The 25,386-nt window shown below is 39.2% G+C and overlaps 1 long non-coding RNA gene across 1 annotated transcript; it reads left to right on the forward strand.

The window, feature by feature from the left end:
* The first annotated feature begins 12,906 nt into the window (after positions 1–12,906).
* On the forward strand, positions 12,907–14,997 carry LOC118560063. Its single transcript, XR_004929046.1, has 3 exons — positions 12,907–13,049; positions 13,719–13,925; positions 14,916–14,997. It is a non-coding gene; the product is annotated as an uncharacterized LOC118560063 (long non-coding RNA).
* Positions 14,998–25,386: the final 10,389 nt, after the last annotated feature.

Consider the following 25,386-nt stretch of genomic DNA (forward strand, 5'->3'; position numbering starts at 1 on the left):
AAGTAAGAAATTATCCTTGATGAAATAAGTAGTTGAAAGAGTACGATTGAGAGATATTTTCACAAACTGTGCTCATCACATCAAGGTGATCTAAGTCTATGCCCTGACTTTTTCTCTCCTGTTCTTTGGTCTCTCTCCCCTGCTTTTCAGTCTCTTTCTACTTTTTCATTTTTCTCTTTCTTATGTTCTGTAATCTCTTTCTTTTCTCAAACACTGCTCCGCTGGGGATCCACCGGGTGCTGCATAGCTCATGTGACTTTACCTACTTAGCAGCATCTGTCTGATCTCTTATTTTCTCTACGCCACCTTTAAAATATGTTTCGTCTTTCATTCTCCATTTTCCTCTCTCTTTTGATTGATTGGCAACCGTGGCCCAAGAGGGAGAGTTCATGGACCATGGGCTGGCCAGATTGGTCCAGGCCTGAATCAGTCATTGCTAACGGGTTGATCTAGGTTTTTGTATAGAGTGAAAAAAAAAAGCGCCCGCCAGCTGGCCCAAAATCCCTATCAGAAAGTGGCCGCTAACCCCGGTCAGTCCAGCGGTGAGGCTAGTGATAATGTTAAGTCAGTGATATTACATTTTTTATCTTTGGCTAATAACCATTATTAATTAAACATGAAGTTTCAATGAGGCATAATGTCCAGAGCTCAAAATCCAATTCTTTATCCTCATTTACGTCCACATCTGATATTCCTTGAATGCTGTACAAGTAACCTTAAATATTCTTGCAATATTCGCGATGGTGAAATCCATACTTTTGATTCTCACAGTCCTCTCCCCTCTCCAGAGCTTGATTGTCCTCTCTCGGTCCATCTTTGCAAAGTTTTATCGCAACTTCCCTCCAAAGTTTGTAATCGCAGATGAGCGCGCAAATAAGAGGCTTTCACCAAAATCGCGGGTTTTTGGAGAAGCATCCCGCTGCAGCCTGCGGGAAGGCGTGGGTTGACATCAAGGACAGCCATATTGGAAACGCTGATGTAACAGGGGAGGGAAGCACATGGAGAGGGAAGATAAGTCCCGCCTGAATTCTTACTCCTTACATCGTAAAAATAAGTTTTCAATGGCTGTAAGTGTTATCTTTTAAGTAATTTGTAACAGATATACAACATTCTTAAAAATAACTGGCCGTGTTGTTACATGTTAGCAGCTAGCTTGCATTGCCGTAGTCAAGGATTGGAATTTCTTGCAAAAGAATTATATTAAAGTGCGTTAAAGTAGCGCAAGGACAGCCTAAACAGTCCCAATGAAGTCCATATTAGACTACCGGTAACTTATTAATCATTACTAAGTAAATGAGCATTTAACGACAACCTTATGCTATATAAACACAACCACAAAAACAAGGTAGCTATCTAACATAACGATATAGCTTACCTCCGACAAAGTGGTCACTGCAGACGCGGGCATTGGCAGACTCTGCTCCTCCAGACCGCAGACGTACGTTTAAAATCCATTTTTTTTCGGCTTTGTTTTGTGAGCTTTTTACAATTTTCACCTTTATGAACGACAATCTTTGGTACTCTGTAAAAGCTCTTTTCCTTTTCTCGGTTCGAACGATTGGAGCAGCCGTAAACTACACAAAACATAGGCATTATTTCAGATGTCAGATCCTCAGCTACTTCACTTCCTGTCCTCCATCTGAATTTCGCGGTGTCGCGAAGCAGCACTGTGACGTCATGTGAAACCAAAGAATTTGACGGGGGACATTCTGACCAATGGAATGCGGGATTAGTAATGAGGTCATCAACTGTAATGGTTCTAGTGGGCTCTATAAGCCCATTATGGATATGTAGACCTAAAAATTAGGTCCAAAACATTTTTACCACATCCAGCAATTGTTGCTTAAATTATTTATAATATACGATTGTAAATGGTGATGAAAATAACACTAAATAAAAAACGTTTGCAATAAAAGTTTATATTTAAAAAGATTAATTATATACATAAATTCAGAAAATGCAATGTGGCAATAATAGATTAGACAATAAATACAACGAAATAACACACTATGGTACTGTCAGGAAACCAGAGACAAAGGATCCAGTATTCAGGCCGGACAAGCAGATGAGTGAAAAAACAGGTTTATTGGAAGCAATCTTGACAATGTAGGGGCAGGCAGGCTCAATGGTCAGTATGGCAGTCCAAAAATTGGTATACGAAAAGCAGTCCAAAAACAGGCAGAAAAATCAGAAACAGGTCCAGGCTTAGGTCGGTAAACAGTCAGACAGGGCAGGAAAAACAGGTTCAGGATACAGGCTGGCTCAGAAGTCAAAAAAGAGGCAATTGGGTAACGTCGACAAAAAGACACAAAGGGACTGCTGGACAAAACTCACCAAGGGCTCGTAAAGACAATGATCTGGCCGAGTGCAGTAGACAGAGGCAGGTATAAGTAGGGGAGTGAGCAGGTGAACAGAGTGAAACTGGAGCTGATCAGGGGGGACAAAATGGCTGGAAGTAAACTGAAGTTGATTGGATGTTGACTGGTGAAGGGGAGTGCCAGGAAGACAAAAGAATGCTGGCAGATGAATTGAATTGAACTAAAAGCTTACAGGACTCTGACTGATAATATAAAATGAAGAACCAAAGCAAACCACAACTAAACTCAAACTATTCCATAAACCAAAACTAAGACAGAACCTAAACCTAAGGCAGAATCAATAAAATAGAAAGAAGTACAAAATAAACCAATAACAAAACCCCAAATCATGACAGGTACCAAAAAATAAATAAATGACTATTTACACTTGAAAACAATGAATGGTTCTAAACTGTAATGAACACATTAAAAATCTAAATATTTAATAAAACTACAAGTGGAACTACACAAAACGATATATTTACAAGATTGGAAAACAGATCAAACACATTTTTTGCATGTCACAACGACATCCCCCGTGCATTTTCTGCACACCACCTTTTTGCACTTGTGACAGGCGTTCATGTGAGTGTTTTTTTGTACAGTGTTGATGCACCTGACACTGTTTTCTTTGCTTAAATAAAGGTGGCTCCTCCTCTGCGGAGGGTTCGTCGCACACCAGCGGTTCTTTGGTGCGCATATGATTAACGCGCAAGTGATTTCCAAGTTCAAGGATAAAATCCCTGCATGAGATGGTGATGTTCAAACACTTCCTGAACAAACTTTGCAAAATGTTTGCAATTGCATTTTTTCTTTTTTGGATGTCCCTGAACAAAGCTGTGAGCACCTTTCAACTTCTGGATTTCCTTGTCTTTCTTTACTACCATTTCACGTAGTCGTTTTCGCTCAGAGCGCAGATTTTTTAATGTTTGGCCTCTTTTAAAATGACAATATTTTATGGTCCTAGCCTCTGAAGCAGAGATGTAAACCTCATCATACTCTCTCTTCTGTTTGTGACAAAGGCTGGCCATATTTACTAATGCAGCTCATTTATGTGCACATTTTTGACAGTCAGTTTTAAGTTTTGTTGGAGAAGGCAAGCAGAGTGTCTTGGTATTCCTACTGTTTCCACTTAAAGGCATACTATGCAACATTTTTCAGTTAATTAATGTGTTCCATACCGTTTTGGATGATTAAATGAGTCATTTCAGGTCGAACAAAGGTTTTCTCGGTCGCACTGGGGGTCTGTTGGGGAAATACCGCACTTGCAATTGCAAGAGCTCACGGCCCGCACACACAGAAGTCTCGCTTTACGGCGAGAACTCCATGTGTTTTTGCCCTGCCATTCACTATATGCACGCGCGAAAGCAACAACAAAGAACCGCGTGTTAACCTCAAATAAACATGCAAGCATATCGAGTTTTATTATTATTATTATTTTTTTTTTTTTTATGTTGGCGAGACGCTACCGCGGCGGCCGCGGCTTGGCGAGGCGGCCACGGCTTGGCGAGCCGCCTCGCCAAGATAGCGCTGCCGGAAGCTTGATGTTCATACCTTCACTGTGTTAGTCATTGTTTGTACTGCCGTTTTTTCCACTTTTCGTTGCGTTCGCCTGTCTGCTAAGCTCAAAACAACCGCACCTGGCTTGACGGAGAACCCAGAACAGCTGAGCATATTTACGACAGTGCACTTTTACTTTCGCCCTCTGGGGGGAGCCTCGCTGGAAAATCAACCCCGGTTGCATAGTATACCTTTAAATCTGTATCTGGAGGTGGATGAATCTTCTCATCACAGTTAGGAATAGTCCCAGTTTGTTTTTTAAATATTAGAAGATTAAATTCTTCGAAGAGAAAAGGAACAACTGTACCCACATCACGTTTTATGTTTTGCCGTTTTGAATAAATGACATTGGCACGATTTATAGCACTCTTTACAGCATCAAGACTGAATTCTTCAGTGTTTGAAACTAGACCTTTTTGCTTTGTGATTGACAGCAAATGTCTAGCTGTACTAATGTAGTCCTTCCTGTGCTTTGCTTTAGTGTGATGAATAAAATACACAAATCCCTTTCTTATTGTCTCTGGCGCAAGTTTTCCCTCGGAGTCCAAGTCCTCTGCAAATGTTGCAGAAAAGTATTCATCAAATTCAAGAGTGGTCTTTGGCAACAGGCTCATCTCAACAGGCTGATCTGCAATGACACAGAGGATATCATTCATTTCTAAGATGCTTTTCCACTGAGAAGAACTAGAAGATTCTGAGGGCCAAATAAATTTGTTGTGAACACATTTTTATCCAGTTTAATGGAGTGTCTGGACTTTCCATCACAGCATGATTAACCTCAACGAATCTTGGATCAACACCAACCTGCCTTGCCTTTACTAACCTGTCTTTTCATTGTCCATCATGTCTCTGGAAATTTCGAATAATGGATGGATGGATGGATAGTTTGCTCACACTTTCCCTCCAAAGTTTGTAATCGCAGATGAGCGTGCAAATAAGAGGCTTTCACCAAAATCGCGGGTTTTTGGTTAAGCATCCCGCTGCGCTGTCTGCCTCCTCCTCCTGGGCAGTCACCGTCACGGCAGGGTCTAGTTAATGTGCTGCGGGGTATCAGATTACCATCAAACTTCGTAATTAGGTGCGTTAATATTCAAAAAACATGACTGAAGGATTCGTTTGAATGACTGGGATGCTGCACTACGCGTTTTTTTGCCGTTTAAACCTACCTTACATGTACAGTCGGTGAAAAATGATCAGTACGTCATTACTTTTCATCAAGTTAAAACAAAAGTCTCCTACACTGTTCTTAGATTAGAAATAGCTGGTCTTTCAATCAGTAAATAACACAAATTGGACATAAATTGCGTTTAAATTCAAGTAGAAAAATAACAGATGAAAAAGTGATGACGTCATTGAGGTGACTCGTTGGCTCGCGAGGGTTAACTGTTTTTCCAAGTGCCTACATGTGTACACAAATGTTCTGTTGCAGGCGCAATAATTCACAGTATGATGCTGTGTCAGTTGTTCTAGTGCAATGAAGTTCATAGTAGGTGGGAAAAACATTGACTATGAAGAAAAAAGCTATATTTCAGTCTGGTTTTTATTCTCTTTATGTTTTTGGAAAAAACATGACCAGTCCATTGATGGTCACTGTAGTAAACAAAGCTGCTCAAATACACAAAGCTTTGGGAGAGCATGATATGTTATTGAGTTTTCTTTTTCTTAATCTTAACAACAACAACTCAGGCAAAAAATAGCAAAATAAACAGAAAAAGCTGAAAGTTAGTAATCGTAACAATTACATAAAACAACATTATGGGTAGCTGAAAAATACAACAAAAACCTGGCTAAAAATACTAATAAAATTAAAATGAACAAAGCAAGCATAATAAGCAGGTTACACATTTCTTCTAGTTATATCTATGAGGTCTATTAAAGACTCCTGAAATTCTCTAAATTGTCGATTCACAGTGCTGTTAAACAGAACTTCAATGTCAGAGTGAAGGACACTGAACTGTGTTTCAGCTCTAATTCTCTCTTCCTCTGAGCGAAATGGGTAAGTGCCAAACAGTGACTCCCTGGTTAGTGAATTTCCCATTTCTTGCTGGTAACGGTCTGCAGCTTCAGAGGGTCTAGGCAGAAGGTCCTCAGGCACCCGCTTACGGCAACCATCTTGGGCCAAGACATTGGGAATCCCCTTTCCTTGAAAAATAAAGTAATTGAGGATGTCAATCAATTACACAAATACAACATACAAAATAACTGCATTGCCTTACATCTGTAATCGTAGAAATTTGCAGCTAATATACAGAGCTTCACAGCGTATATTTCTCAGGTAATCATCAGTTGGATAAACAAGAGTGAGGTTGCAGGTACCATTTATAAGCTTTTTTATGTATTTTGTTTGGGCACCCAGTGGTTTGGCAGACAAATAAACAGGGAAAGTTAAGTGGGTTATCTAGAAGGCTACTTAATGTGTTTTAACTTTGTTTTTCAAACACATGGACCTTACAGGGTAGCTCCTGTTAGCATTCTGCGAACCTTGCCAGTGCTGATGTAATTTGCGTGTGTTTTTACAGTTATGACAAACGTTATCTCCACAAGGGTTTTATACATGTTTGTGCTTTCCGGTCCGTTCATTACGACTAAAATAAACCCAAAGCTTTTGAAATCTGTGCCGAATGTTCACTAATGATTACATCATCACACATGTGGCAGTGGAGGAGACACGGATTGGCTGCGAAGGGCTAGACTCGACTTTGTGGGCAGATAGGAAAGGGGCCAAATTACTTTTCAAACTGTTTAAGAAAATTTTTTTTTAGAATACTTTTAAAACTGTTGTTTGCAGTGGGAAAGGAAATTTACACACCTGGAATACGATGGGCATTCCATACCTGCACAGCTCTTGTCATTCCTATGCTGCTGACCTTACAGCTCAAATTTGATGTGCAGTATCTCATCAATGGATCGTCCATGTCTAGCGCCTCTTGGTCGATCATTTGAACAAGTGCCATTTTAACAGGGTAAGTCCCCCTTTGGTTTATTTCAGATTAACTAAATTCTCTCCACTGTATGGTTCTGTAAAAGACAAAATGCAACATAAATCAGAATCAAGTTTATTGCCAAGTAGGTTTGCACTTACAAGGAATTTGACTTGGTGTTGATGGTGCAGACAAAAAATAAAATAAAATAAAATAGAGTAGATATATATATACAGAAGCTATATACAGAAGCCATATACACTTCTAAGTCCTGAACGGGAGAGAGAGACAGTGTCCAGTTTCACTCTTCATAGCTCTTGACCTTGTTCATAAGGCCGGTAGCAGATGGGAAAAAACTGTTCCTGTGGCATGAGGTTTCGGTTCTGATGAACCGCAGCTTCCTGCCAGAGGGAAGTGACTGAAACAGTCTGTGACTGGGGTGCGAGGAATCAGCCACAATCTTCCCTGCACTCCTCAGAGTCCTGGACGTGAACAGGTCCTGGAGAGTTGGAAGATTGCAGCCAATCACCTTCTCTGCAGACTGGATAACACGCTGCAGTCTGACCTTGTCCTTAGCGGTGGCACCAGCGTACCAGATGGTGATGGAGGAGGTGAGGATGGACTCAATGATGGAGGAGTAGAACTGCACCATCATTGTCCTTGGCAGGTTGAATTTCTTCAGCTGCTGCAGGAAGTACATCCTCTGCTGGGCTTTCTTGGTGAGGGAATTGATGTTCAGCTCCCACTTTAGGTCCTGGGAGATGATAGTTCCCAGGAAGCGGAAAGACTCCACAGTCTCAATGGTGGAGTCACAGAGGGTGATGGGGGTAGCTGGGGCTGAGTTCTTCCTGAAGTCCACAACCATCTCCACTGTTTTTACAGCGTTGAGCTCCAGGTTGTTCTCCCTGCACCAGGTCACCAGATGGTCAGCCTCCCACCTGTAGGTGGACTCATCACCATCAGAGATGAGTCCGATGAGAGTGGTGTCGTCTGCAAACTTCAGGAGCTTGACAGACTGATGACAGGGAGTAGAGCAGAGGAGAAAGAACACAGCCCTGGAACTAGTGCTGATGAGCTGTGAGTCAGAGTCATGTTTTTTCAGCTTCACGTGCTGCTTCCTGTCAGACTGGAAGTCTGTGATCCACCTGCAGGTGGAGTCGGGCACATTCAGCTGGGAATAAAAAATAGATAAATAAATAAGTTACAGAACAATACACAATATACACAATAAAAGAGATGCCACATGAAAAGAGCACATCAATATAATGTAACATACATGGAGTTAAGCATGGATCATGGTGAACTATAGCTATACTGAACCATGGGTCCATTAGTTAGGCATCACAGGCAATGTTAACAGAGTCTGTGAGTCAACTGGATAAAATTATTAATCCAGGTGTATTGGGCCATCGTTATCATGGTTACTGAAGTCAGGCACACTTGGATGAATAAATCATGTGGGGACAGAAGATGTTTAATGATGTTTAACATGCTGTTCAAATTGTTTTCTTTAGTTATGTCAACAATCTTCTTCAATGTTGCTCTCCAAAATGGTTATTGTTAAGCAACCATTGTTCAGTTTGTCCAGCAATGATACACAGGATAATGTGACATAACAAATGACTAATAGAGCACTGGCAAGCAAAAAGCGTGGGACAAATGTATAATTTCTTAATAAAATCTCACTTTAGTTGATGTCTGAATGTATGGCTGTCTTTCCCGGTTGTGCCTATGCTCAGCCAACAACTCCTGAACAAACAAACAGAGATAAAACTCTGTTCCATGATCGACTCTGACCTGGTCCCACATTCCATAAGTAACGACTGCACGTCTAAGAAACAAAAATAAGAGACAAAATTAAAATTAACTTGATTAAGTGGATCTTCTTTTATAAAATATCTGTTATCTGTAGAATGCCAATTGGAATGCAGTTGTATAGTGCGTTTTCACTAATGTGCTGCCAAGGGCTGCATGATATTTGGAAAACTTCCAATATGCAATAACACTATTGAGACATACGATTACAATCTGATTTCCAATACATAAAATACTTGGATATGAAGCAGGTACCAACCATAGGTGGTTGTGAAAAGTGATGCAATTAATATTTGCGAAAAAAAAAAAAGTTAGGCTCACCTGTACATATTTTCATAAATTGAGAGGTTGTTTTTAACTGGCATAGTAGCGTGCGCCACTATTTTGCTGCTGAAGCCATTTATTGACAAAACATACAGTATGTGACCCCGTACATGGCCAACTTTTCATTTTGGTCCATGTGGAGTTTGTGACCAATGTATTCGGCTTGGTATGGCTGAGGGTTCAGGTTTCTTGTACTCTAAAAAGGAAAAAAATGTAACAATAGAATTTACATTTTACTTTCAAATAACATCTGCAGTTAAAAACTTAGAGATTCTCTTTAAATTACAGATGCAAATTACAACGTAATAACCCTAATGTTCCAATTTAACTCGCTAACTGTCTGAACCAGTACTGTTCAGACAGTGAACAATGACTTTCCTGGTTAACAACTGTGCTCTTAACATCTGGAGTTGGATTTATATTTATGTTAAAACCAAAAACGAAAAAAGGATTGGTTTTTCATATTTTAATTCTAAGTGCGGGGTCTACTCTTATGGATTGGTTTTTCATATTTTAATTCTAAGTGCGGGGTCTACTCTTATATGTCTATGCGCTCAAGTATGCATATTGAGAAACGGCCAATGTTTGTTAGCTAACGCTCCACCAAACTTCCGGGTCACATAAACTGTACCGATTAAAAATTAAAATCAAATTCTGCCTTGCTGTCTGTTTTTCCATTTCGTGTTCTTAATCTGAGCTTAGAATTGAAATATGAAAAAGCAATCCTTTTTTCATTTTTTTTAATCTCAGCTGTTACCTATTATTGCCTTGTTATTTAACCTTTGTCAACTGTCTATAAAGACCACTCTCAAGTCACTACTTGTGATGCATGTTAAATAGTGCTCAAACTTTGTTGCAACTGGATTAGGGTTAGGTTTATTTTATTAAAAATTACATAAATAAAATACCTACAATATTAATTAGCTCAGAGAAAGATGACCTATTGACAGCCACTTAGCCTATTTGCAATGGGCTTTTTGATCTTTAGTAACTTCCAAGTGAATTAGTGTAAAGGAGTGTGTACATGTTTTAATAATAAAGGTGTAGCTCACATATGTCCGTAGTTTCCACCTGTTAATCTTTTCCAAATGAACAGTGCGACAGGATCAGCACAAGTATTTTTATAATAAATTTTATTTATATACGTAGCACCTTCCAACAAAGCCTAGCATTGACCAAAGTGCTTTACAAAACAAAACAAATAAATGCATAGTACAAAAGAACAGCGCCAGTTAAAATACAACTACAATAAACAGATCAAATATTATAAAGTACTAAAAGTTAAACATCAAAAGTCCTTTTGAATAAGTTTGGTTTAGAACAACATCATGTCAAAGATGGTGCACAGCTGAAAGGAAAGACTATTCCAGGCTGTTGGGCCAGCAACAGAAAATTACCAGTCCCCCCATTTCTTGCACCTACAGCGCGGCACCTCCAGCAAATATTTGTTGGCAGACAGTAAAGTTCTGCTGGGTTTGGAAATTTCAGAAATGTAGGCAAGGCCATTTGAAGCTGAAACAACAGCTTGAACTGTATGCTATATGAATTGGGAGCCAGTGCAGAGATGAAAGGACAGGAGTAATATGTTCATACACTCTCAAAAAAGGGGTACAGTAAGAGTACATTTCTGTCCCCTGAGGTACAGTTTGGACTTGCGTACCCCTAAAGGGCTAATAATTGGACTTTATGGCACATATTTGTACTTTTTGAAAGCCTTTTGAAAGGTACATTTTTGTTCCCAAGTAGTAAATGGTACAAATATGTACTCTTCATTAATAATTTTAGGGTACATTTTCAAAAGATGGACAACAAGGAAAGAAAAATGATAAAACAGTAATTAGAAGGTAACTGATTCCATGTAGATTTTACAATAAATGGCTATGGAAGAGTATTTTTAAGAAGAAAAAAACTGATTATTTATTTTATTATTATTATTATTTATTTTATTATTTTCTGCAATTAAAACAATCTAACATCTTGAATACAGTTTGCATTTTTATATTTCATATTATATTGTGATTTTACTGGTATTTTGTCACACTGGCAAATAACAGGCGCTCGCTCGTAGAGGCGGAGCTTTTTTCCCAAGTTTAACTTGATTGGTTGAATTAGCTGTCAAATATATACAACCAACACTGATTGGCTGTCTTCTGAAGTTAGCAAGCTATACTGTTGAAATCGGTCTTTTTCCAGTTTGTGGAGGAAAGCACTATGGCGTTAGCAGGTCTTTCAACCGAGGACCTATTAAGAAAAAATAAAGAAGCAGGCATAGACGTCTCGGAAGCAGAAGCGCAGAGATTCAGAGGTAAGCTGTGAATTGCTATAATGTGCCATTAAAATTAGCCAGACTGCAATGTTAGCTCGCGTTAGCTCGCGCTAATGCTAACATTAGCGCTAGCTCGCGCTTCTCACTCAGTAAATATGCAAACATTTTACCTACTTTAGAATTTTATTTTTTGCGTGCCGCGCCAAATTCGTTTTTTTTTTCTCATTACTACATTTGTATTAAGCCGTGTAAATCAGTAGTTAATATTGTCTCCTTCAGGTTAGCCGCTTAATTTGCTATTGCTGAATTGCGCCTTTTTACTTTGGCTTAAAATATAATGGCGCGATACTCTAAATGCAAAGATAACCTTAGGATATTTAATATTTTTGTTGGTTTAAGCATTTATTTACAAGCTAAATTATTATACATTGTTTATGCTATTTGCTTGTCTGAAAAAAAATCTGTTAATTCCTGTGGTGCTAGTGAATGATTAAGTGCTCTTTTGATTAAATTAAATCTTGCAATTATTAACTAACAGAAGACCAGAATATTGTTAGTCCAACCAATATCTGACTTTTTCCCATGAATTTGAATAGAACTGTTTATCTTTTTCTTCACTTTTAAGATAATGATGTGGATGGGGATACAGTTGATTGTGGCATCACCCAGAGCATGATCGCAGTACTTTTTCAAGAGTCCTTAAAGAAGCAACTGAAATTTAATCAGTTCTTGTCCAAGCAAAAAGATTCTTTGATATCAATCACTTTACAACCTGTGTCTCCAGAAGAGTGGCAGAAAGGTACTTCTTCAGCATCATCCAGGTAAATGCATGAATGCAAGTTCAGTTTTTCTCCTACCTGTCCAAACACATTTTCTCACCAAAGTTATTAAGCGTGAAACATTAAGAAGTCTGTAAATGCCAAATATTGCAAATGCATAATTTATATATTAGTTATAACTTTTCAAATTTCAACATTTAACAAGTGATTAAAAAAATAAATCAGTATGTGATTTAATTTCTGCCCAATAAAGTAGAAGTTTATTATTCAGCCTTGTAACAAGTGTGGGACTGCCTTCTACTTTTGCAATTCCGATTTTCCCCAAAGGTCTGCAAACAAAGCTTGACCACAAAGAACCATGTCAGAAAAACCCAAAGGATAGACACACAATAATCAGGGTCCTCTATGAAGCTGTTGCACAGCATACAATGTGAGTTTTTAGTGTCCCAAATTCGCTGCATATCTCTCATTGGGGTTATGTTAACCTAACTTTACAGTAGAACAAATGTGGAGTCAGAACCTGATCTCCATTGTTCTTTTTTTTTATGTTTTAGGTAGCCCACAAATGCGGAATATGTCCAGACTATAAAGGTGTTGATTTCACTTACATAACCATTTCCTTCAAGATCCCCTTTTCTCGGGGATCTTGAAGGAAATGGTTATGTAAGTGAAACTGTAAATCAGTGTATTTAGTGTTGGGGATTAATGTAAAATATAAAATTAGGAATTTTACAGGTATTCTGGGTTTTAGGCATAGTTAATGTCTTCCCTGTTTCTCTGAACAGAAATGTTGTATTATCAATGTGTTTCTGTTCAGATTCTCAGCACACAATAATTGTTTTTGGGTCATCCGTGTCTGTCTTTCAATCAGCATACATGGCACATGTCTCTGAAGCGTAAATTTAAATTTGAGCGCGCACCCCTGATTGACAATGATGAAGTGAGACGCAGCAGGGAGAGGTTTGGGTTCAAGGAATCAAAGCAGCCTGTTGAATCTACAAGAACAAGTCAGAGAAATGTTTACAAGGTCAGAGGGACAGTTTTTTTTTTTTTTTTTTTTTTTTTTTTTAAGGAAGACATTCTTGATTTACTTACTGTCAAAAATATATCCGACTACACAATAACACATTCTTATTATTCTTGGTATCCAAAAGCATTAATAAAAGTACCTGAGTTACCCCAATGAAGCTGATTTTTTTTGGGTTCTTGCTGACAAAACATTCACTTCTATTCATTTTTTTAAGTTAAACAAACAATTGCAAGAGCATTAGCTCATTAGGTGTTAGCCTAGTTGTTAGAGCAATGCGCTTGCGCTCTGAGAAGGTTGCAAGTACACGGTTCGATCCCCACAGCCTGCACGCTTGGGTCCCTGAGCAAGACCCTTAACCCCCAGGCGCCGCACAGTGGGCAGCCCACTGCTCCCCAGGGGGATGGGTTAAGATGCAGAAATGAATTTCTCCATTGTGAGATCAATAAAGTTTATTATTATTAATATTAATTATTATCATACAAGATTTGCCAATAAGATCTATTTGTTTTGTTTCATAATATTGTGTCAGTTGAATCAGTTGATAAATCCCTAAAGAGTACCATGAGATTTTACCATTTTAAATTTAAAAGTCTTAAAGACAGCATACTTAAAAGAATCAGATTTGATTTTGTTGACATTATTTTCTCCTCCTCCCTCATTGTTTAGGTTCCAAATGTCCTTGGTGAGGATCCATTTTCCATTGAGGCTCATGTAAAGGTCTTACACAGCCAGTATCAGAAGGTGCAACCAGACACAGCAATTGTCAAAGATCGTATGCAGCGGACCTTTGCATGGCGGCGAAAGGAGATCGCAGATGGCATGACTTTGGCAGACACACTTGAGAAATACCCTTTCTTAAGATCATCAACAAGCGTAAGTGGCTTAAAATTAAATGGATTTTCTCAACCTGATGTGGAGTATGTTAGTCTAGACCAGAGATTTCAAAAGTATGGTGCCGCTAGGGGGCGCCCAAGGTCAAAACTGAAATGGCGGTCTGACATTGTTTTTCCCCCCCACACCTAACGACGTTTAAAAAAACATCCATCAATCCATCCATCCATTTTATGATCCGCTTAATCCCACATGGGGTTGCGGGGGGTGCTGGTGCCTATCTCCAGCGTTCGCCCGGCGAGAGGCGGGGTACACCCTGGACAGGTCGCCAGTCTGTCGCAGCGCAACACAGAGACAGGACGAACAACCATTCACGCACACACTCACACCTAAGGACAATTTAGAGAGGCCAATTAACCTAACAGTCATGTTTTTGGACTGTGGGAGGAAGCCAGAGTACCCGGAGAGAACCCACGCATGCACAGGGAGAACATGCAAACTCCATGCAGAAAAACCCAGGGTAGGACTTGAACCCAGAACCTTCTTGCTGCAAAATCAATTTATTTTGAAGTCTTCTACACTTCATTTTAAGATGAAGTATAGAGGAAGTTATCTTCTTCTACGCATTGTGCATATGTGCACCTTGCTTTTGATCTCTACTTCATTCATTCTGGCAAATATGCCACCAATGCACCTGAAAATCCTAAGGATCCTGTTGTGGATGTTGTGTGTAAAAAGATTGGATTTATTGAATTTTTTATTACTATTACTTTTTTCCCCTTTTCAACTTTGTCTTAAATCTTTTTTCACAATATTTCTTTCACTCTTTTACATTGTAAATACAGATTTAGCAGCAAGACTGCAAATGCTTCAACTACGGTACTTGTGGTTCCCTATGTCATATGGCTTTTTAGGTGTACAGATGTTTTCCAAAACATATTCATTTTAATCTAAAAAGTTTAATTTACCTGAAATGCCAAATGGTTTTCAAAAATACAAAACACTGCAATACATTATTATTATTTTTTGCAGCTGTGTGAAGAATTGCAGCGTATTCATCCCGGAATGGAAAACGTGCAACGATTCAGTGAAGGCCTTGCCTGTATTATGCCAAAAGTTCTTACACAAGGGAAGTCTCCTCTGTACCAGCTCTACCAGGAGGCAAGAAATGAGGCTCTCTCTGAAGATGTAGCAGGTATAAATTATATGATGTTGTCCATGCTGGGTTTTTTTTAGGTCCACGTTCTGATTTCTTTTAAATTTTCTATTTTTTTTTGTGTTGTTGATTTAGGTATTATGCTAAATTGATTCATTGTAATTTAACACTGACTATTTTTTTTTTATTTATTTTTTTTACAAAACACATGCAATGTATTTCAGCGAAATCAGAAGCAATTATTTCCTGATTAAATCTCAAATATATCTTATGTCTTACAGATATTGACGGAAGAGCTGCGCTTATTTTTCTCCCATACATCTTCAGAGAGAAAAATTATCTCTTTATCATGCTTGGAGAGGTATGTCTAACTTGCAAATATGTTTGTCAATCAAACCACTTTTTACAGCAAACTACGGACTAAAGTCTAACTTAAATTAATTGTGTATTAAAACAACCAGCTGAAAGGATACTGCAATTACATATGTTTATGTTTACAATTTGATTTAATTTACACATAATTTTACTTAACACTGTAAGGCAGTATTATGTGATACAGCTGAATTTTGTATTAATGCAAAAAGTAATACTGACTACAAAAACCATTGACACTAAAACCACATTTTTTAGTAATTGCCACAAAAGGTAATATATTCTGTTGAGACACTTTTTTAGAAAACGGGGCAGTTTTTCATTTACACAAACATATATTATTGATATAAAAACTATATTAAACCAGTGTGTGTGCATTGTAATTGACATCCATTTAATAATTCTTATTGGTCCATTTTAACCTTGAAAAATGTCTTCAATAAATGCCAAGATTTGGTCATTATTCAACCTTCTTTGCCTGAAACCTCAGTAATAACCTTACAGGTTGATAAATGTTCAGCAGGAACATCAAAACACATCAACGGTTTTTGTTTTTGTTCTCCTTGCGTGGACCGTAAGAACAATGGTAACACGCTCTGTAAAATCAAAATAGATAATGTTTCTCTTAACATTAAATGAAGCATTTGATCTATAAATATAATGTAAATTGGATAGAAACATAACTCCCTAGACTTTGAAATTCCCATATTATTCTGAAATGTCCCCTTCCATGCACAGTTGGTTCTTTTGCAGAACAAACTTAAGAGGGTGTGTTTGGTCCAATTCTTATCTAAACATCATCCTAAAAGCAATGACATTTTAAGCACCATGGAGAAGTTTTGTGGTTTTAGTGATTAGTTACATTTTTAAGCTACAATATTTCACTTTATTACTTAATGCATTATAGGTTATGTTAATTTTCTGTTCTTCACTTCAATTCACTTGACTGGCCAAGACTGGAAAATGGCTTTTACCAGGAGAGCTGCAACCATTGTGAAAGCAGACAACGTTGCGGTGTGTCACACCCAAACAGTTGATGAAAGGTTCATCTCAGCCTTCTGCACTTACTTTGTCTTCAACCTGGCATACCCAAGACACCTGAAGAACACTCTAATGTTCCTCCAAAGGTACATTTCAGGAATAGTTGTCAGGATTTGTTTACTGATGAATTCAGAACACACACACACACACACACACGGAACTAAAGTCTGAGAGTTTTTATTGAAGGATGTATGCTGGATGGTGGGTGATGAAGCCGGAGGATCAGGATTGCAGAAGGTCAGAGGTGCAAATGAAGGCAGGAGCTGACGGCCCGGAGCGAGAGTCCATAATTATCAAGGTGGCCGGGAATGCTCAGTGCTGCTCGGCTAGCAGGCCCCGTAGCAACACCAGGGCACAGAGCAGAGCTTCTCCAGGGCGGCAAGTCAGGTTAGCAGTTCTTTAGCAACATACAGCAAAGTTCAGAGTCGATCAGAGAGTCAAGACAGGACTAACCTTAAACGAGAGCGCAGAAACCAAACTTCCAAGGCAAAAACGAGGACAGGCATGGAGAGGTGGATGACTGAAGACAGACCGGGACTGGAGTGAAACAGAAGGAGGCTTAAATAGGAAGGCTAGCAGGTGAAATGCGTCTGACTGACTAATTACCAACAGGTGTGACTGACTGCAAGGGGAGTGAAGTGAGAGCAGAGTGAGAAAGGGAGGAGGAGGCTGAAAACTAACAATAAATAAAGTCAAGTCATAACTAAACCCCAAACTAGGTGGAAAAACTGAAAACTAATGGTAAACAAAAGTCGAACCAAAACTGAACCATGACAAGTTGAGGAAGGGGACCGGCCTCTGCCATTAACTGTCACCAGGAAAATAAATCTCCTCTATTGACAGTATGCCTCGTCCCTACCAGTGCCAAAAATGGCCAAGGAGAACTTTTACCTTAATGAAGCTGATTCAGCACATGACCTTATTCATGCACATGTAGACTTGATGATTGCCAGTCATCATTTACCAAATATGAGTCTTTTAGACGACATGTGTACAGAAAACATAGGGTAAAAATTTTAGGTCCTGACAATGAATGTGATAAAAGTGAGCTTGTCATTGATGACTTGGGTGAACCTTTGACAGAAAAAGTTATTGAAAATCCTCCCTCTTATGGTGAGCTGTTAACTAGTTTTAAAGAAAATCTTTTTAAGTTTATTCTGAACCGCAGGGAGAAAAATCATCTTCCAATTTCTGTTCAAGAGGAGATTGTTGATGATGATTTTTTTTATGTGTTTTTTCAAGGAAAATTACGATGCTTTTATTGGTTACCACATGCAGAAAAATGGTTTTGATATCTCCAAGGCTGTGTCTCATTCAGAATACTTACGTCAGTGCACTGCTGATGTGCACTGACCACTTACTGCCGTAGTGCCCACTTTCGACCGTTAGTAGTGTTCCAAAAGGAACACTTATGTTAAAACGCTTACCGGAAATGACGGGATGACGTGACGAACGCAACACATGTGAACGCAAAATTTTTCAGCCCGCCAAAAATATATGCCGGTGTTTCTATACAAATAACAATCGTTTACATTCACAGCATGTGGATGCCTCCGACGTCAACGCAGGATCCTCCAAATATTGGCTGAACATGAGGTATGTTTGTGTATTTTACAAACACCTATCATGCACAAATTGCAGTGCAGCAGTAGGCTACACCAGTAGTATTAATCAATTACCTTTTTAAAACAGTCAGGAGCAGTTCCTTGCAATAAGTTGATGAATTACTAAATGTACACAGCAGGTTCACAGACGTTTTACCATTTCATGTCACAATACTTAAATACAATTACTAAATGCTGGTGAAGATTCTCAGTCATCCAGGTCATGGTCATTCCAAAAAAAAAAGGTAAAAAAAACAAAGCAACTAGACTTGTTTTCCGTAGTTAAAGACGTTTCGCTTCCTCTCCAGGAAGCTTTCTCTATTCAAAAAGTCTGGAGTAGTGTGGAGTAACAAGCTTTATACAATTGGCAAACAAAGGCCTTGTAATGGCTTAGATAACATGCAAATTCAACAGAAACAGGACCACCCCTTAGTAATGGGCGGTCGTTAAATCCAATAAGCCAGCAGATTGGACCGAAACTGGTCCACTCCTCTGTAACGAGGAGTGGACCAGTCGTTACGATTACTAAATGTTTTTTTCACTGCCTATATAAATGTTATGCAGGACAGTGACAGTAAGCTGCTAGTTATTATTTTACCATCAGTAGGCTACTTCAGTATGCTCCAAGTGGATAAACAAAAAAAAGCTCTATCAATATAAGGCTTCACAAATATGTATGAATTTGTGCTCAAAATGTTAAGTTATCTTTACACTAACATACACCAAGCAATAGGCAACAGAATAGACAGGCCTATTGATATGTTCTATCATGTACTAATTCTGATTAATTAAGAAAAGACAAGGAAAACACAGTAACAGAATCAGATATTAACTTTATTTTAAACAAAAAAAAAAAAAATTAAACAAAAAAACATAATTAATTCACTTTCCTCTCCCCACTCACAGCGTCCTCTCAGCCCCAGAAAGTACTGCCAAATAAATGCCACAGTGCCAGTGTTGGCACTATACTTTGATGGCCACAGCGACATGAGGGTTGACTATTGCCTTTCAAGGGTGTCATTCAACGCACTCATGGATGTGTTGAGCAGGGAATGCGACCATGGCTGGGGCCCAGAAATCGACACCCTGATCTTTCTTTTCTGGCTTGCCACTCCCTCCTCCTACCGTGTTGTTGCCAGGGCCTTTGCCATGCCCTGGGTAACTATTCACCAGGTAGTCCACAGGGTGACTGGGAAGATCGCCGCTCTTCTTTATCGAGTGGTCCGACATCCCACCGCAGAAGAGCTCCCTCGCCTCGGGGTTAGCTTTGCCCGTCTGGCCAGATCCGCAGCCTTCAACCGTGTGGTTGGTGCTATCGATGGCTGTCACGTCAGGGTGAAGCCCCCAGCACAAGATGCTGCCTGTTATTCTAACAGGAAGCTCTTTTACTCCATCCAGCTGCAGGCCATCTGTGATAACGTGGGGAAGTTCCTCGATGTGTTTGTGGGGTACTGTGGGTCAGTTCATGACGCCAGAGTACTGAGGAACAGCCCTATCTACTATCAGCAGTCCTACCCTCCACCAGGATACAGCATACTGTGAGATGGGGGCTACCCCTGCCTATCCCAGCCCATCAGCCTCATTACACCCTTCAGACAGCCCGTTCGCAACCACCTCCAGGCTCGCTTTAACAACATCTTGTCAAAGGCCAGGAGGATTGTTGAGTGGTCATTTGGGTTGCTGAAGACTAGGTGGAGGTCCATCTTCTTCAAGGCTCTGGAAGTGGATGTGACTTACGTGCCGGAGGTCATCGTCTGTTGCACGGTTCTACATAACATATGTATGAGCAACGAAGACCTGCTGGAGCCAGATGCTGATGTCAGGAGGGCACGAAGACCAGCACCAGCACCTCCAGGAGCCGTCTCTGGTGCAGAGCAGAGACAGAGGATGGCAATGGCATGTTATGTCCCTGACCATGATTACATTTAAAAATGTAAAATGTATGATTGAATAAATTACATGACCATTGTATGATTGTGTTTGATTTCATCTGGCATGTTAAAAAACAAAACAAATCTGAAAAAATTACATGACCATTCTGCAAAATCTAATGTGTTCAACATTAAACATTGTATTAAGCATTGTATGGTTCAATTCATACACCAGAGGTAAATATATTGTGTACTTCTTATCAGTTTGATAAAGTAGGTAGGTAGTATTTTTAGGAATTTATCAATCATGAATTTGACATTACCGCTTTTGAAAGTCTTGCGTAACCTAATCAGGAAAAAAGATGTTAAGGTGTGGTATAACGAGTGACACAGTGTAAATTATGTTTTACATATTTATTTAATATTTAATTCACTAAATTTTTTTTTATATCAGATCTAAAATTGCCAGGAGGCGCTCCTTCCTGGCAGACGCCTCTCTCTCCCTGGCAGCCATCTCCCTATCCCTCCTATCCTCCCTCTCCCTCATCTCCCTGAAAAACCTCTCCTCCCTCTCTACATTCTGACGGTGACGCCTCTCTTCCCTCTCCACAGCCTCTTGGTGCCTCCTCTCCTCTCCTCGCGCTCTGCAGCCTCTCTCGCCTCTTTCTCTCTTTTCTCCTCTTGCTGCTCCCTCTGCATCTCCTGCATCACCTCATCAGCCTGCTTTTCATTTTCCTGTAAGGCTTTTACAATTGCCACGGTGTCTACCCGGCGCCTCTTTGGGGTAGACACCTCAGGAGTCACCGGTGTCACCACAGAAGGGGGTGAGGCCCTTGCCACTTCCGGGTCCGATGAAGCAAAGAGAGCAGGCGGCTCCATAGATGGCCTGCTCCCTATTGCTTCATCCATCAGTGAGTACCACTTCCATGAAGCAGCGGGGGCCTCACCCCCCTCTGTACTAACACCGGTACGAGGGTTCTTAAGTGCCTGTGGATGAACGACAAAAAAAAAAAAAGCTGCACTATTTCATTATCAAATGCTAAACACTAACAATGCATTTACATTTCTTACTTACAAATATACACTACCGTTCAAATCAGGGGTGTCAAACTCATTTTGGTTAAGGGGCCGCATACAGCTTAATCTGATCTCAAGAGGGCCACACGAGTAAACTCATTGCAAGATTAAATAAAACTAATAAATGTGGACTTGTTGATTTTTATATTAAATTAAATTAATTTCACTTTTAAACAAAATATTATGAATAACCTCAGCGTTTTTATGAAAAGTATGTGCAATTTTAAACAATACTTTTACTCAGTTAAACATTTACTTAAGTGCATTATGCATAAGAACTGATCACAGTGATTATAAAATGTTGAAAAACATTTATTCACATTTTTTGGAACTTAAAAACACTGTTCTGCATGACAAAATACATCAAACAGATAAAAATTAAGAAATTATTTAAATTTTTCCACACCTGAAGCTTAATCTGCTAATTAAAACACAGCGCCCCTCGTGGACAATATAGGAACTGCATATTTTTTATTATGCATTTTTTATTATTTTATTTTATTTTATATTTATCCGTATGTTTGACACCCCTGGTTCAAATGTTTAAAGTCTCTCAATCACCCTAGGTAAAATCCCCAAACAATCCTAAAGGAGTTTTCTAAAAAGATATGTATGGAACAACCTTGTACTAACCTTGTATTTCTGGACCAAATTCTCCCATCGCTTCCTGATGGCTTTGGCATCCAGCCTCCCCTCCAACCCCTTTTTCTTAATGAATTCCCTGGTAAAAACACAACAGCAGATCATATCAATGCATTAAATAATACAGAGGCCCACTACCAGAACATTTAACATGACACGAGTACTGGGTTCGCCCACCTAATGTTATGTTACTCATTAAATATTTCTTATGTTTTGTTTGCAACAACAATATCACAACATTTATTTTGAGGAGATTATTTATCTTGGGGTTGGGCCAGAGATGCAGACTGCTTTACATGTGTTTACTACAGCACTGTCAATAACGAGCATATGTGATCACGTTAGTTTGAAGTGAAGAACGTAGCGTAATACAACTGTTAATGCAATGTACTTACTCGAATCCAGTAAGGGTCGCATTCCTCCTGCCAGTAAACAAATCTGCGTTAGCAGCACGCCATGGGATTAGCTCCCTAGTATCTTCGCCGGTCCCTAAAACAGATCAAAATACCTCGATGAGACAAATGGAACTCACCTTGCCCGTCAATAGTATACGTGATATCCAGCATTACAACGGCACAACACTGTATTCACCAGCCCATAATCTAAAATAGTCACGAAGCCAGTTTCATAACTTACTAGCTTTCACACAGATAACGTGCTCGTCCCAGTGGATGGCTTATTACTGCTGTTACTTAAAATTAACACGATAGAGTTCACATGTCTAACGCGCTCGTCTCAATGGCTGGCTTAACGTGCTAGGTAGCTATAGGTAGCTAGGTAGCATTAACATGTAACTTACGCTAATTAACTCGCCAAATGATTATATCAGCTTCTGTCAGTGAGGGACATGTAAGTGATGCATTAGACGAGAATACAATGCCTCGTATTACCACCATTACTTACATTTATATGATTGCGGTGTTGCAACTCCGGCTGTCTCGGCTGAAATGTCCGCCATTATTTTCAAAATGGGAACATCTTCCCGACGTCCTTAACCCCTCCCTTTCCGCTTTGTAGTCAAGATGGCGTCCGTTTAGTGCGAGTAGGGTCCATCGTTACACACTGCATTTTGTGCCCGTTTTTAGGGGGTCATCCGGGTACCTTCAGTGCACTGACTTTTTGTGTTATCTACACTACATACTTAAAACTAAGTGTTCGAAGTGTAGAAGTAGGCCAAATGAGACAGCCCACGTCTCAAGAACAGGAAGCTGTTATCCATTCTAATGAATTTTTTAGTGAAGCAACAAAGGCTATTCGATTTCCATATTTGATGAAAAACCATTGCAAACTCAAGCTTGATATGACTGAATCTACTCATTGCAAGTTAAGAAACTCAGTAGGTCAAACCGTTAGCTCATATTCATATGTACCGATTGATAAAGTGCTGAAAACGGGCTGGACAATATAGAAAAAAAGCTTATCGATTAAAAAAAATGCATATTGATCGATATCGATAATTATTGAAAATACTTAAAACCATGTTTCATGTGCAGCTCTGCTTGGACATTTCATGATATTGCTAAATGATTTAATTGTAATAAAGAATACAAACAGAATTACAATTAAATCTTTATTTAACCAACTTTTTTAACCATAACAGATTTTTTTTTAAAGAATAACTTAAGAGACCTGAGTTATGTTAACTGTAACTTAACCTAGTGTTATGCATTATGCTATGAAGTTTACATTGCCCGGTTTCTCTATAATCCTGCTTACACATTATATTCAAGATGTAACTTTACCAGAGATTGTAGCCCATAGGGTTGTGATTTTTACTAGTTGCCTGTCACTGTCATTCGCATGGGATTGAAAGGGGCTATCTCCACAAATGAGCCAACTTTGAGACTCTTTACATCATGAGACTCTTTACATCAAATCTGTGAATGAGATAAAATATTTTTAAAACACTTGCATTCATTAAAGAGGTATATTATAAAAGGCGTATTCTATTTATTTAGATAAATATCCAAGGGTCTAATACACAAAATGATGCACAGCTTCTGGGAAATGCTGTGCAGTATGTTTTGTTGCTGGTACAATTGCTGCTCTGCGCCATCCTTTTGTGAATTTGGCTGAAAAAATATTCTGAATTCAGTACATTACTACTGCTATTACACAAATGATAAACATTGATAGCATACTTATATTTTTGTGGGAACAGTGTGGCACTTTGGTTTTTAATGCATCTCTCTGGTTGGACAGAGAGAGGGTTGTTAAATATATTGATGATATGCTTCCCCTTATCCAAACCTTGGGAATAAAAGTTAATAATGTTAATGATGTTCATATACAAGAAGACAGTGTTTACAGTACATTATAATTTATAATTAATATTTCTTAATATGTATTTTCCTGTACTGGATTGAGATCAACTACAGGAGTCGCACCTTTGGGCCAAGGAAGATCTCTTCCTGTGTCAGGACTCTATCCCCCATTCTCTCCATGAGGTCTGGCTGGTGCATAATTTTTGACACTTTCAGGTGGGATAGCTCTGGCATTTTAACAGGTGCAACCCTGTTAAGAAATGAATTAGAATAAATAAAATAATGTTTTTACCTTTTCATCATCGTTGATGGAACATCCAAGAACATTTTAATAATACAATTACTTTAGTAATTTATTTTTTGTAACATAGATTTCCCTACCAAGCCCATGTCTTTGACAAAGTTCAGCTGCATACATCACTGTGGCTGATCTTGATGGCCTGTAAATCGGGGCGCAGCCTGGAAGGCCGGGGACAGATGTATTTTCTGCTGTTTCCTCATTTGGTGTTGACAGTGTGCAAAGGGTATCCAACACAGCAATCCTTTTCATTGATTTTTTTAATACTGACACCATTTTTGTGAGCGATAACTGAAGTACAACAAACATATCAAGACAGTGAGCTTCAAACACCTCCAGGACCTTTTATATGAAATGTATGGAAAATTTACGTACCCATGTCCTTGATCCTCTGGTGGTATCGCTCAAAGCGGTTGCAGTCACCAATCATAGGGTGGCCCAGCATATCAATTTGCTCCCTAATGTGATAGCCACAATGGATGGCCCGGTTTGCCACATCTGTCTTCCAAATCTTAAAATATGTAAACAAAAAGTTTTTTAATCTATAAACGTATGGTAGCATTAAAGGCAGAGCATAATGAAATGAAAAGTACCCTCTCGAATAGTCTGTGATGGTCACTAATTTGAACCTGGAGTTGCTTTGCCCCCTCATCAGTCAGGCTTGCTGACCGGATTTAAGACAAGTAGCCACTGAGCAAGTTGTTGGCTTTGGTGACAAGGCGGCAATTATTGCAGCCAATGTGTTCAACTGAAGCTGCTGTAAAGGCCTCAGGGCAACACAAAACATCTCTGGTTATTATGGGCCAAATCTGAATTAGATGTAGCACCTCACATCCAGTGGCACATGCGAAGTGATGAAGATCTGGAAGCTGAAAGAACAAATGTGTTGTGTGATGAATTTCATTAACCTGACAAAAGCCAGCCGTATGTTGCTCCGCCTAGCTCCACTCACATACATCTGGGACACCGCCATAGGAATTGCCTTTACTGAAAGCTGGGCCTTATCAAAAATTCTTGCATATGATTTGATAAGCCACTTGTCTGTCATCTTTATTGACATGCTATTTCAACCACTCACACCGAAGCTAACCCGTGACGCTGATGATAGCGACACAGGAAAAAAAAAAAAAAAAAATATATATAATGTGTTTGCGGCTCTAGTGGCATGTGTTTTATTG

Source organism: Fundulus heteroclitus, unplaced genomic scaffold (genome assembly GCF_011125445.2).
Source record: "Fundulus heteroclitus isolate FHET01 unplaced genomic scaffold, MU-UCD_Fhet_4.1 scaffold_371, whole genome shotgun sequence".
Taxonomy (NCBI): Eukaryota; Metazoa; Chordata; class Actinopteri; order Cyprinodontiformes; family Fundulidae; genus Fundulus; species Fundulus heteroclitus.